Source organism: Myotis lucifugus, unplaced genomic scaffold, assembly GCF_000147115.1.
Source record: "Myotis lucifugus unplaced genomic scaffold, Myoluc2.0 scaffold_3, whole genome shotgun sequence".
Lineage (NCBI taxonomy): Eukaryota > Metazoa > Chordata > Mammalia > Chiroptera > Vespertilionidae > Myotis > Myotis lucifugus.
This window is the reverse complement of record NW_005871051.1, coordinates 9938648-9952240: the sequence shown is the minus strand read 5'-3', so window position 1 is coordinate 9952240 and position 13593 is coordinate 9938648. Positions and strand designations below refer to the sequence as shown.

The following is a 13593-nucleotide window of genomic DNA, read 5'->3' as shown; positions in this document are numbered from 1 at the left end:
TCAGCGCGCTTCTGCCCGCAAATCTCTTATATACAGAAAAGAGAGAGCTCTACCGCAGGAGCCTAGTGGTAAGTCTTAGGACCTCCCGGGGGCGGGAGAACCCCGGGGGCTTGCAAACTCCAGCCAGTCCTATCGAGAAAGTTCTAAGACCCGGGACCCTCCAGACGCCCCAGGTGCCTTCCGGGCGGCCGCCTCCAGCCCAGCCCCGGGCGCCCGGCGCGTGAGGGCCTCGCCGCCCCGTTTGGAAAAGTTTCCCGAGGATTTTTCCGGCTCCGTCGTGAGCGCCGGGGCCGGGGCGCCGGGGCGGGAGGCGGTGAGTTCAGGTGGGCTTGCTGTGAGCGCGGGCGTGACCCCGGACACCCGGGCGGGTACTTGGCGATCTGGCAGCTCCCCCCTCCCCGCACACACACCCCCTTGCACCCCGGATTCCTGCGGGTCTGCGGCCCCGCGGGAGGGCGTGGGCGGCGAGGACCCCGTCGGGGAGCGGGGCTGGGTTTCTGCCGCCGCCCCCGGAGGTGGGAGTTTCCCGTCCTGTGTGGTCACTGTCCGGGGAGCCGAACACGTGAACAGCCCCGGGGGGGGGGGGGGGACCCTGGTTGTCAGCGCGCGTGGGAGCAGGAGGAATGGGGAGGTAGGGGAGGTGGGCAGGGCACCTCCTGCAGCCCGGCGCGGGGATCCGCAGGGGGTTTATTCGGAGAACTATGTGCATTCAGGGGATCCCTTCTGTTCGACCCCAGCGATAGGAAAGTGGGGGTTTTTAAGGGCATTTGCGATCGCTGCGGCTCACAGGGGTCTGCGGGAGAGCCCTCGGGGAACGGAGCCTCGCCGATACCGGGTTTTCTCTTCTTTCTTTCTGTTTAAACAGGTTCGGTGTTAGCTGTATTTTGGTGCCCTGAGCTTTGCAAGGGTTTTTTGTTGTTGTTGTTTGTTTGTTGTTTTGCTTTTTAGTTGAAAACTTAAATTCCCAAATCGAGATGTCCCGGTTTTCAGGGATGGGATGCTTCCTGTGGCTGCACTTAGCCTCCTTCTGGGGGTTCTTTGGTATGGAAGTTGGGATGCTAATGCCCCTGCCCCCCTCGGCCCGCCTCCGGGATGGGCAGGTGGGGAGAGGTGCTTTTTCTCTTTTCGTTTGTTCCTACCCCCCCACCCCCCTCCGTCCCCACCTCCTGCCCTTTGTGGTGGACCCAGGGCAGGATGCTGGGTGGGTGTGCGTGTGCGTCCTGCCGGGTGGCCGGCTGGAGTTGGCTGGCAGGGGTGTGCCACCTTCTGACCACCCGCCCCCAGAGCACTGGTACCTGGGAGAGGGGGGCCGTGCGGAGCAGGGGATGGATGACCCAGGACCTGGGCAGGCGGACTCCTGTCAGGATGGAAGTGTGAGGCTCCTCCTGTGAGTCCTACTGTGTCTTTTCCTTTTGTCTGCCTAGAATAAAACTACTTCTGTTTTCTCCACAGCGATACATATCCAGCCATTTAGCATTGTTCTTAAGAAAGGCGTGATATTTGAGATGATATGGATTGCGTACAAGACATGCAAATTACATTTAATGGTTGTTTAACTTTATTGATTAATTGAAATTGCTTATTGACTTGGACGTTTTTATGTACTTGTGTACCCAAAATGGTTACTTCTGTTGTAGTTTGGCATTTTTAGAGCATATTGGTTGGAAGAAATCACTCAATGAGTCTCTTTGCACAACATTTTAAGGTTTAAAAAAAAGCCCCTTTGCCTCCTAATTCAGTGTTTGAAAGATATAGGTTTAACTTCACATTCCTAAGCTTTAAAAAAACTATATGGACAAATCCCAAAAGTTTTGTACTTTTTCTACCCTGTTCCAAAATATGTTAATTTCTTAATTGCCTCAAGGACTATTTTATTCCTGAAGAAATGGTGGGGTTTTATTTTCAAAAGCTACATTTTATTTGAAACGAATAAGAGACTTCAGGGCAAATACGAAATTAATTTTAAATTGCTAAGGTGAGATACTTTTTTACTCTTAAATATTTAGTTCCAAAAATAAATATTTATTTTGATTTATAAATCTGAAAGGATCAATTTGTCTTTCCTCTGAAAGATTGTAGAAGGAAATTTGAATACCACACCCCCAACTATTTTTTCTCAGCAAATCATGTCACTGCTGTTCTTAGAGAAATGAAATTTTGATTTTGATGGATTTTAAAACTTCTAAGTCAGAGCACCCAGAATTAAACAAGTCATTAAGAAAAAAAAATGCTGATCCATTCATTCTTATCTGAGATGTTCCCCCAGGGTGAGCAGCTTTCACTATCCAGGCTTGGAACAATAGTTATGGATATTGAGAGGCCATTTATTTCTGGATACAATTAACAGTCCCTTGGTCTTGTAACCCAGTCTCCCCCCACACACTTGGTAACTTGTAAGCAATAGGTAGAGAGGTGAGAATGGTTTGGAAGCAGCAAATTGTCCCCAAAAGCAGATACTCCACTGCATATACAATGGAGTCACATCCAAGCCCATTTAATTTATGCTAATGTAACTCTGTTTGTCCCAGAGCTCTGACTGTAATGCTGATTTTAGACAATACTTCTGGCTATTTTGAGACACGTGTAAAGATACTCTGCACTAAAACTTCAAATTAAATTCTACAGCCTCTCTTTTCCCTCGTTGCACTAAAGATGCCAGGCTACTAGGTTCTGATGGTTTTTAAGACAGCTCTTCAGTTCAAAAAATGTTTCTTCAGTTCATTTTTATTTGTAGCATGACTTCCTACAGTCAGACAGAAATTTGGACTGGGCCTTGGGTTCTCATCGCAGCTCTTCCAGTGATTGGGTTTCTTCATCTTTGGTTTGTTCATCTGTAAAATAGAAATACCTTTTTTTGAGGTAAGGATTAGATGAGATAGGCCATGTGCTTGGCTCTTAGCTGGTGCTCCTTAAATATTAATTCCCTGAGCCCACCTTACCTTTCTGTTAGCGCCATCTAAAAACCGTTTCTCTTATTTGTTTGCTTCTTTTATGGCTAAAAGTAGTAAATTCTCATATTCATTCCACTCAGATTTAGCCCAGGAGATAACCATTGTTAACATGTTGTGTTTTGTTTTGTGTCATTGTGTGTGCATACAACATAAACATAATCTTAGGATTTTCCATTTAACAGTGTTGTGTAGTTTTTTGTTGGTTAAAGCTTGGGCTCTGGAGTTAAACTGGCCTTGAATCCTACCTTTGTGATTTGGACAAATGACTTAATCTCATTCTCAGTTTTTTCATCTGTGAGAGAAGGTGATGATAATACCTTCTTCGTGGGGTTGCTGTGATGATGAAATGAGGAATTGCACAGAAAGCCCTTCGAGTGGTGCCTGGTGCAGGACCTTTAGCTAGTGTTTTCCTCTAAAGAGTTTCAATACTTTCCATGTGATTTTTTTTTCAATCTGAGTGAGTTCTTGATTCAGTATATATACTAATAATACTAGTGCGTATTGAGTGCAGATGGAATGTTATCATTACCTTCATGGGGCAAATAAATGTTTTTGTGCCAGGAGAAAATTAGCAGTATATTCATAGAAACTTTCCGCAGCTTGATGTTAGCGTAGTCTGCTTTTGAATTCTAAGAGTTGCCAAGAAGGTGGGTTTACTTTTACTTCCAGCTCTTCCTCTAAAATTCTTGAAGTTATCTGCCTGCTGTCTGGGTGTGTGTGGCCTCACCTTGGGAGGGTGGGGTGTTGAGGTGGTGGTAGGGGTTGTTGGAGCCCCCGCTGTTTCATTCATTTAACTGTGATAGTGGGCCCTGTAATACAAAGACACATTCTCTGCCCTTGAGGAGTTTTTAGTCTAGTGGAGAAGGAAAAAAACGCTGACTTATACAACCTTGGATGATAAGGGATAGGTTCTCCCGGAGGCCTGGAGGCAGGAAAGCTATTTATTCTGGCTGCCCTGGGGCAACCCTTAAAGTAAGGACTTTCCAGGGGTGTTTCTGTGCTAAGCAAATGGGAAGTTTTAGGAAGGCACTTCTGAGGGTGGGACCTGAAAGTATGAATAAATGCCGGAGGACACAAAAGTATTCAGTGTTGCAAATTGTAGGAAGAGCAATAAATAGTGCAAGAGGGAGAAGTCAGCCTGGCCGGATCCTAAGGAGTTGATGTTTGAATTCCTTTTACAATTATAAGCAGACCTTGAAGCCTTTGGCTAAGTAAGTTATTCGCGTCTTAGAGGATTTGAGTTGTACAAAGGGTGGAATAAATGAGGGCAAGACTGGAATTAGACCCAGCGCTGCTGAGAAGAGATTGAAGGTTTGAACTATGGCGGTGGCAATGGCACCAGAGATGGAGAGAAGTGAAGAGGTTACCAAGGTAAAGTGGCTGCCTAGGTTGAACCGGATGTAGATTTGGGAATCACCCTTGTATAGATAACAGCTGGAGTGTAGAAGTAGAAAAATTTGGCTTAGTCAGTGGTTCATAGTCTTTTCTGAGAATCTGATGAACTTTACAGACTCTTGTCCAGAAAAATGCATTTATTCGAATTAACAGTTTTGTATATTTGGTTTGAAATCTGGGATAATAATGTAATCTTGGTAGATGTAGAGTAGAAATGAAAATGAAAGCTTGTACAAGTGTCTTGTTTGACTCACACTTCTTGTGTGTTTGTGTGACTTTATCACTGCCATTTCATAGATGAGGGGACAGATTTATAAAATAAATTTCTCAAGGTAATACTGTTGTAGGTGGCAGGAATGGCACAGGGTGTTGACCTATGGGGTCAGACTGGACCTGGGTTCAGCAACCTTGGTACTTGAGTTCTTAGCAACAAAAAGCCAAGACATCACAGATGTAGAAAAATGATCCCTAGAAGAAATGGGCTTAGGAAACAGGTTATAGAGGTAAAGGAAGGGCCCTTGGAGCTTAAGGGTGGAGATTTTAGGCGAAGTCCCAGGAGGAGATCTCAATAGAATATTCAGCAGCTTTCCAGGTGTGTCCTTTCAGGGATGTGGTCTCCACGGCACCAGGGCAGGGGCTCAGTCAGTGCAGCTGGCCCTGATATCAGCTGTGGCTGGTTTTGTTGCTTTTCTGGGCCTGGAGCTGAAATACACCTGAGGCCTAGGTGTTATCTTTAATAGGGAGGAAAGGTCAGGGGGTCCAAACCCGCATGACCAGCAATTTGCTAGGGGAGGAAAGGTCACCCTGAGGGCAAGGTCCCACCCTACAGTTTGTCCTGGCTAGGCACCCAGGGCTTTCCACCCTGGTGACATGGCCCATGGTCCTTGCTCTGCTCAGGTCTGTCTAACTGCCTACCACAATACATCTTGTATTTTAACGGTTTTAATGAGCTGCTGACATGAAAAAGATTAGAATATTTTGTGGGACTATTTGGAATTTTATCTTCTTTTGGAAATTGGAAGATCTAGAAACTCCGGGCCTGCTTTTTTTTTTAATTGCATCCGTTTATTGGAACTGGTTTGAGTCAGTCCCCTTGAGATGAGCAAAGTTTGCCACAGTCTGCCCCTGGCCCACCCTGGTGGCCCATGTAAGGTATTTCATCTTGCATCCCTATATAAAACAAGGTAAAGAGGATCCTGGGCAACATTGATGCTTGAGTGTGGGGGCAAGAGAAACTAAGTCACTGACTGAGCAGCCAGAAAGATTTTCAAGAAAAGGAAAGTGGTCAGCAGAGTCAAATGCTCCAGAGAGATCAAGTAAGAGGATGGAACTGTGTATGTGGAGTGTAGCAACAAAGAGGCCATTAGTTTCAGATTTGTAGAACAAGAGAACTTTGAGGATTATAGCTACAACTTTTTCTTCTTGTCCTGCAATATAGAGTTTCCATAACAATTGAGAGTGACTGGCATGGACAGGAACTCAGAAGGCATTTGTTGTAAAGGATGATTTATTTACTGGAACTAATAATGCTGTAACCAAGTCAAGCACTGCTCTACTAGTTATTTCCATCACAAGAACAACAGTATATAGATGCTATATAGAAGATAGACATTATTTTTAATATTAGATTTTTAATATGATTATAGGGAAGAATTCTCAGTGGATTCTGTTAACATAGCCCCGAAAGTGTGGGAGGGCCTGACTTAATGGAGAGTTACACTGTACCATTCAGAAAACCACTAGCAGCTGGAGAAGGCATTTTAGCTCTGCAGATTGTAGATTAAAATGATAATACTAATAAACTACTGTTTACAGCTTCTAATAGTTAACATTAAGTGATTACTGTGTGCTTGGTACCATGCTAAGTATGGTTCATGAAATGCCTAATTTAATTCTAAACAACTCAATGACTATTGTAATCTCGCTTTACATATGAGAAAACTGAAACCTAAATTACTTGCCCAAAGTCGTAGACTAGTAATTAGGAGAACCAGGACTGAGTGCCATCTCTGATACCCACTAGAGCCAATAAGTGCTCTCAGCCTCTGCAAAAACTCTCCTTTACCTTTCTGATAAATCAGGTAAGGAACTCAACTACTGTAAAGGCCATTTAAATTTAAGTTCATAATGCAAACTTATTTGTCCAGTGCAGTTTGGCATATAATAGACATTCAATAAGCATTTATTTGATTTATTTAAAAATATTTAGTTTGGCCCTAGCTGGTTTGGCTCCGTGGATAGAGCGTCGGCCTGCAGACTGGAGGGTCCCAGGTTCGATTCTGGTCAAGGGCATGTACCTTGGTTGCGGGCACATCCCCAGTAGGGGGTGTGCAGTAGGCAGCTGATCAATGTTTCTCTCTCATCGATGTTTCTATCTCGCTATATCTCTCTTCCTTCCTCTCTGTAAAAAAAAATCAATAAAATATATTTTTAAAAAATAAATTAAATAAAAATATTTAGTTTGAACTTTATACTGAATATTGTTCATATTTTTGGGTGATAGGATGTTTTTCTTCCCATCAGTTGATTTTCATTATTTCTAATTTTACTGCTTTTCACATTAGTATGTGGGATGTTAGTTTTTTTAAAAAAAATTAATATACTTATCTGTTTAGTATTTTATTACATTTTTTTGCTCTACAAAGTTGAATTAAAAGTTTTTATAAAAAGCTTAAAATGCGGGAGGTAGGGAAGCTTTTTTAAAGACTTGAAAGTGACTCTGGGGTAAGTAACTATTCATTTCTATTAAATATATTTAAAAAACTAACATTCTGAGAATTTAGGTCCATGCTGGATTAAAAAAGTTGTAAGGTGTGTTGGAGGTCTAGGCTGTTAAAAGGGGGTAGAATATAAAATTACAGATGGCAATTAGGGAAAAATGCTGTGGCGGTGAAATGAACATGCTTCTGAAACCCGAGACTCAAAAGAACAGTCATGACGTATAGAGATCCCACATGGAGGTGGTGCAGCAGCGGTCCCAAAGAGAGTAATGTTCATATTTTTTGTCAAATTGGTGTATGGTTGCTGTTGGAAGACTGAAAGGGCTGTAGGTGCTTTTGTTATAAGCTTACATTTCTTACTTTTGTCCCCTGCTAATGTCTCTGTATTTGCAAGATGAAAGAAATTATAGAAACGAATTGTTTCATTTTCCAGTTAAACTCAGCATCTAATATCAAGGAGGATTGTGGGGTTTTTTGTTTGTTTGTTTGTTTGTTTTTAATATTTAACACCTAACCATATTTTCTACTCTTTAATTTTGGTAACATTTCCATACTAATATGCAAATGTACACGCACCAGTTAAACATAGGGTATGTTTAACATGGAGGTATTCTTTCTGTGAGACTATTCTCAATATAGTTGTTTTTGCTTTTGATAATAATTTAATAAGGGTTTCTATTCTGCTGCCACTCTAAAGTGCTTAATTATCTGCATTCTTCTCCTTAAGGGAGCATAAATCTGTTATATTCTAAGCAAATTATTTCCATGGTTGGAGAAAATATCTACTTATAGTTGTCTGGTTAGGATATTTTTCCTTCCTCTTTTAAGTGATAGTTAGCATGTGTTAAAAGGTAGAGCTTAGCTATAGCATTTCTTTATGGATTAGAGATACAATAGTATTTAAATATTAGGATCTATAAGACATTTGATTAAGATCATTTATAATGTTTCTCCTCTCTTTATATTTTACAAGGAGTGTCAAAGAGTGAAGGCCATGTGAACTTCACCTTTGGTGGAGTAATGGTAAAGAACTTGAGTTGTGGGAGGCTGGATGTAAAGAATGAAAAAAATGTAGGGTCTTTTCCCTGAGAGCTGCCTTAGTGATTTTGTCATAATGTCTTCTTTAATTAAAAAAGGAAAAACCTATTAGAGGACTAGTTGTTTCCAGTTTATAGACAAAGTGATTTTGATATTAAATAATACTTAGAAAAGTTAGATTTCCAAGCAGAGGGCCATTTTCCCCAAACATTCTTTCCCTTTATGGTATTTAAAGTGAGTGAATTCATAAGGGAATTGAAAGTTTAAGTATAAAGATTAAGTTGAGCTTTTAAAAGAGGGATTTGAAAATGGAGAAACCAGTTGATTGTTCAAAAGTAAGATGCAAAGAATGATAAAAAGTTGGCTTTTAGTAGGACTTTAAAACATTAAAAATCAGAGAAAAAATTAAAAGAAATTAAAAACATTAAAAATCAAACACATGGGAAGAAAAAATTAACCACAGATGTAAAAATATTAAGATGGCAGAGGAGTTGTTTATAAGAGGTTGAAATTAAATACCTTTTTGTAATGGCATAGGGATGATTAGCGAGAGCTTCCTTTCCCACCTAGTGGCAAATGCTGAAAAGGGGCAGTTGGATAGATTACTGAATTCTTAGCATTAGGAGGACATTGACTTGGCAGATTTTAATACATTCTTATATATATTTTTGTTTTAAAAATACATTTTTAAAATATGTTTTTATTTATTTTAGAGGAAGGGAAAGGGAGAGAGAGCTAGAAACATCAATGATGAGAGAGAAACATCAATCAGCTGCCTCCTGCATGCCCCCTATTGGAGATCAAGTCCCCACCCCAGGCATGTATTCTGACTGGAATTGAACTGTGACCTTCTGGTTCATAGGTCAACACTCAACCACTGAGCCGTGCTGGCTGGCCTCTAAAATAGTTTCTAGTCCTTAAATATAAAGACATTATTAAGTCAAAATGGGGGGGAAAAATCAAGCCCTGTATAAAATAAAGAGGCTGGCCTTAGGCATTTTCATTCTAGAAGATATGGAAAAAAATATACAAATTTCGTAGACAAAAAAGTATCTGACCCCAGAATTTTATGTCCAGATAAGGTATAGTTTAAGTATATTGTTTAATTGACATATATTTCCAGACAGAAAAACCATGGCTGAGATTCCATAAATTAGCCTTGGGTGGGGATGAGGATGGGAGGGGAAGGGGAGATAGAGAAGAGAAGTGACTATGTTATAAACCAGGGGTCCTCAAACTACGGCCCGCGGGCCGCATGCAAATACAAATATTGTATTTGTTCCCGTTTTGTTTTTTTACTTCAAAATAAGATATGTGCAGTGTGCATAGGAATTTGTTCATAGTTTTTTTTATTTATTTTATTTTTTAATATATTTTATTGATTTTTTATAGAGAGGAAGGGAGAGAGATAGAGAGTTAGAAACATCGATGAGAGAGAAACATCGATCAGCTGCCTCCTGCACATCTCCTACTGGGGATGTGCCCGCAACCCAGGTACATGCCCTTGACCGGAATCGAACCTGGGACCCTTCAGTCCATAGGCCGACGCTCTATCCACCGAGCCAAACCGGTTTCGGCCATAGTTTTTTTTTTTAACGATAGTCCGGCCCTCCAACGATCTGAGGGACAGTGAACTGGCCCCCTGTTTAAAAAGTTTGAGGACCCCTGTATAAACCATTGAATCAGAGATGAATTAAAAATGAAATGGATTAGTGAGTAGCATGGAATAAATTTAAATGTAGAACCAGCATTAAAATGTTATAAACTTCCTGGCTGGTGTTGCTCAGTGGTTGAGCATGAACCTATGAACCAGGAGGTCATGGTTTGGTTCCTGGTCAGGGCACATGCCCAGGTTGTGGGTTTGGCTTGCAAGCTCGATCCCCAGTTGGGGTGTGCAGGAGGCAGCTGATCAATGATTCTCTCTCATCATTGAGGTTTCTTTCTCTCTCCCTCTTCCTTCCTCTCTGAAATCAATAAAGGATATATTGAAAAAAAGAAAAAAAAGTTATAAACTATGGCAATGTAGAAATCATAATACAAGGAAAAAATACTGCTTTGGGATGTGTGGTTTAGGAAATTTTTCTCATAACATGAGGTCAATCATGATAATGCTAAGTAGACTAATTTTCTTAGTGTGCAGTAAAAAATGTTATCTTAAGGACATAGACTAAATCTACCAAGAAAATAGGCTATATAATGAAACATGAAATAAAAAGAATCAAGAGCTAAAAGCAATGCAAAAAATCCTTATATGATAAAAGGCTAATATGCAAATTGTCCCCTCGGGAGTTTGACCAACTGGGAGTTTGACTGCTCGCTATGATGTGTGCTGACTACCAGGGAGCAGCGTGGAATGAAGGAAGGCCCTGATTGGCCCTGATCACTGGCCAGGCCTAAGGACCTTACCTGTGCACAATTTTGTGCACTGGGCCTCTAGTAAAATAATAAAATTAAGATGAAATATTTTCCAAATAAATAAATATAAAATTATAAATTGGATAAACCCATTTATTAAAAGAAAGTGACACTCAGATTAGAGCAAAAAAGTCAAACCAATTAAGAGATGTCATCTAAATGGGACCAGCAGATAATATTTTAATACATAGTTTAGGCTTTTCAGTCATACAATCTCTGTTGCAACTGTTCAGTTCTACTGTTATAGCATGAAAGCAGCTATAGACAACATGTAAATGAATTAACAGGATAGTGTTCCAGTAAAACTTTATTTAAAAAAATAGTCATTGGGCCAGATTTGTCCTGTAAGCCAGAGTTTTCTGACCCATGATTTAAAAACAGTGCCTCACAAAACTTTAGAGTAGAAGGATGGGTAAATACTTAACTGGCAAATTGAAACAACAACAAAAATGAGAGTTCAAATATTTTTGTCAGACAAGGTTGAATTTAAGACAAAATTCATCACTTGAGTTGCATTTCCTAATGATAAAGAATGATAATCTAGTGGTTATGAATTTTATATATCAAATAATACAGCTTTAAAATTTATAAAACAAAAAATATACAGAGAAACAGACAAATCAGATCATAATAGGGGGTTTTGACTGATCTCTTTGAGCTCTTGATAGAGGAACCAGACAAAATGTGTAATAATATAGTGGATGTTAATACCATGATATATGGTATAACAACATACCCTGGGTACAATGAATGCGGTTCTTCAAGAATCCTTATGAGGCCCCAAAGACAATCTCAGTCAAACAAAAAACCCCAAATATATGCAGGCATGCTCCTTATTCTTAACTACAACTGAAACAAGGAAAACATAAAACTCTACCATCTAAAACTAAATAACTCTTGGGTCAAAGGAGAAATTAAAATATCAAATCCAAATCAACTAAAAACTGCTGATTTTCAAAATTCTGTGTAATAGTACCTTTGGGATATGGCTAAAGCAGTACTCCGGAAGATTAATAAATTACTAAGCAAGAAAAAATGAAAATAGAATAATTCAGCCCAAAGAAGTTACAAAAAATAATAAATGAAAAGCAAACAGAAAGTTTATCAGCTCTGGCCATTGTGGCTTGGTTGGGTGTCATCCCACGCACCAGAAGGTTGCCAGATTGATTCCATGCCCAGGTTGCAGCTTGATCCCTGGTAGGGGGTGTGCAGGTAGCAGCTGATCGATAGTTCGCTCATACATCGATGTTTCTCTCCCCCTCCTCCCTTTCTCTCTTTCTAAAAATCAATAAGAGAACGTATTATCAAAGATAAAAGCAGCAATTGATGAATTAGAAAACATACATGGAGATACTAATAACTCCCAAGAAATTTTGGTTGTGTTTTTATTTTAGAGGATACTGGAAAACAAACAAACAAACAAACAAACAAACATGAAACAACCTCCTATTGAACCTGTCATGAACAAAGGGAGAAATCACAAATATCACATATGTGAATTAATGAATACACTGAATATGAGAAAAAATCATATATAGGAAATTAAATGTAAGAGGTCATATTGCTAAAGTGTATGGGGATAAATGTGAAAACCTGATTTACTATGAAAAAGCAGTACTAAGCCCAGCAGTTCTAAGGAACATCATAACTGCAGTGTTTTTTAACTTGCTCAAGAACATAGAAAAAGAGAAAGATTTTCTAAATTATTTTTTGAAATATTTATTGATACCAAATTCTGGCAAAGCACACAAACAGAAAATTTAGACCTTTCTCCTACTACAGAAATCTTAAATATTAGCAAGTATAATTCAACAACACATTAAGATAATAATACATAATGACCAAGGTGCTTTCATCCCAGGACTGTAAGAAGAGTTCAGTGTCAGAAAATAATAAACACCATATTTTTAAAAGTACGAAAGAGAAAAATGATCATCTTCCCCAGAAGCTGAAAAAGAATTTGGTAACATTAATCATTAATTCTGAGGTTTTTTAAAAAATAGGACAACTTACTAAAATAGGAATTAATTGATAACTTTCTTAACATAATAGGAAATCATGTTAAAAGTCAGCATTATTACCTTGGCGGTGTGGTTCAGTTGGTTGGGTGTCATGCAGTGCACCGTAAGGTTGCCGGTTCAGTACCCAGTTGGGGCACATGCTCAGATTGTGGGCTAGATCCCTGATAGGGTGTGTGGGGGAGGCAGCTGATTATGTTTTGCTCTTGATCTTTTTCTCTCTCCCTTCTCTCTCAAAATCTGTAATTTTCATTTGTTCATTGTTTAACATGTATGAAGCACAGTACTTGGTGTGTTGCATGCTCTATCATTTGATCCTTGGAGCAGCTTGGTGATAACATAGCTACTGTTATTATCCCTATTTTACAGATGAGAAAACTGAGGTTAAATGACTTGTTCAGGATAACAAAGTAAGTCCAGATTCTGAACTTGAGCAAATATATCTTCCAACTCCTCAAGCATTTATGTGTCTTGCCATTGACTCGTATAAGGAATTTCATATTGAATTTAGTAAAGGAGAGAGTATTTTTTGAGACTTTCTGAGCTGGTATCTAAGCTGTTCTATCAGCTATGTGGGTGACTTTCAGAGTGTAGAGAAAGGGTGTCAGACCACATCAGCCCACTGCAATCCTACTTGACAGATTAGTTGATTCAATTTCATTGTAGACTATGTGGTCTTATCCTATATAATAAAAGGCTAATATGCAAATCGAACCACAGAATGACCGGTCGCTACGACACACACTGACCACCAGGGGGCAGATGCTCAATGCAGGAGCTGCCCCTGGTGGTCAGTGCGTTCCCACAAGGGGAGTGCCACTCAGCCAGAAGCCAGGCTCACAGCTGGCGAGTGCAGTGGTGGCGGCGGGAGCCTCTCCCACCTCCACAGCAGCACTAAGGATGTTCGACTGACGGCTTAAGCCAGTGGTCAGCAAACTGCGGCTCGCGAGCCACATGCAGCTCTTTGGCCCCTTGAGTGTGGCCACGAAGTTTCAATCACACTGTACGTGCGCACCCGCACGTGGTATTTTATGGAAGAGCCACACTCAAGGGGCC

General features: G+C 40.3%; 1 protein-coding gene across 4 annotated transcripts in view; it reads left to right on the top strand.

The window, feature by feature from the left end:
* Window positions 1-1364: 1364 nt before the first annotated feature.
* The window catches only part of INO80D (INO80 complex subunit D), a 52027-nt gene continuing 39798 nt past the window's right edge, over window positions 1365-13593 (top strand). For 2 of the 4 annotated variants that reach the window (XM_023760535.1, XM_006082432.3), the window contains exon 1: window positions 10742-12947. The gene's annotated coding sequence lies outside the window, so the exon portion shown is untranslated. Of the gene's footprint in view, window positions 1388-10741; window positions 12948-13593 lie in introns of those variants that run through there. The other 2 variants (XM_023760532.1, XM_023760540.1) reach the window with 2 other exon arrangements.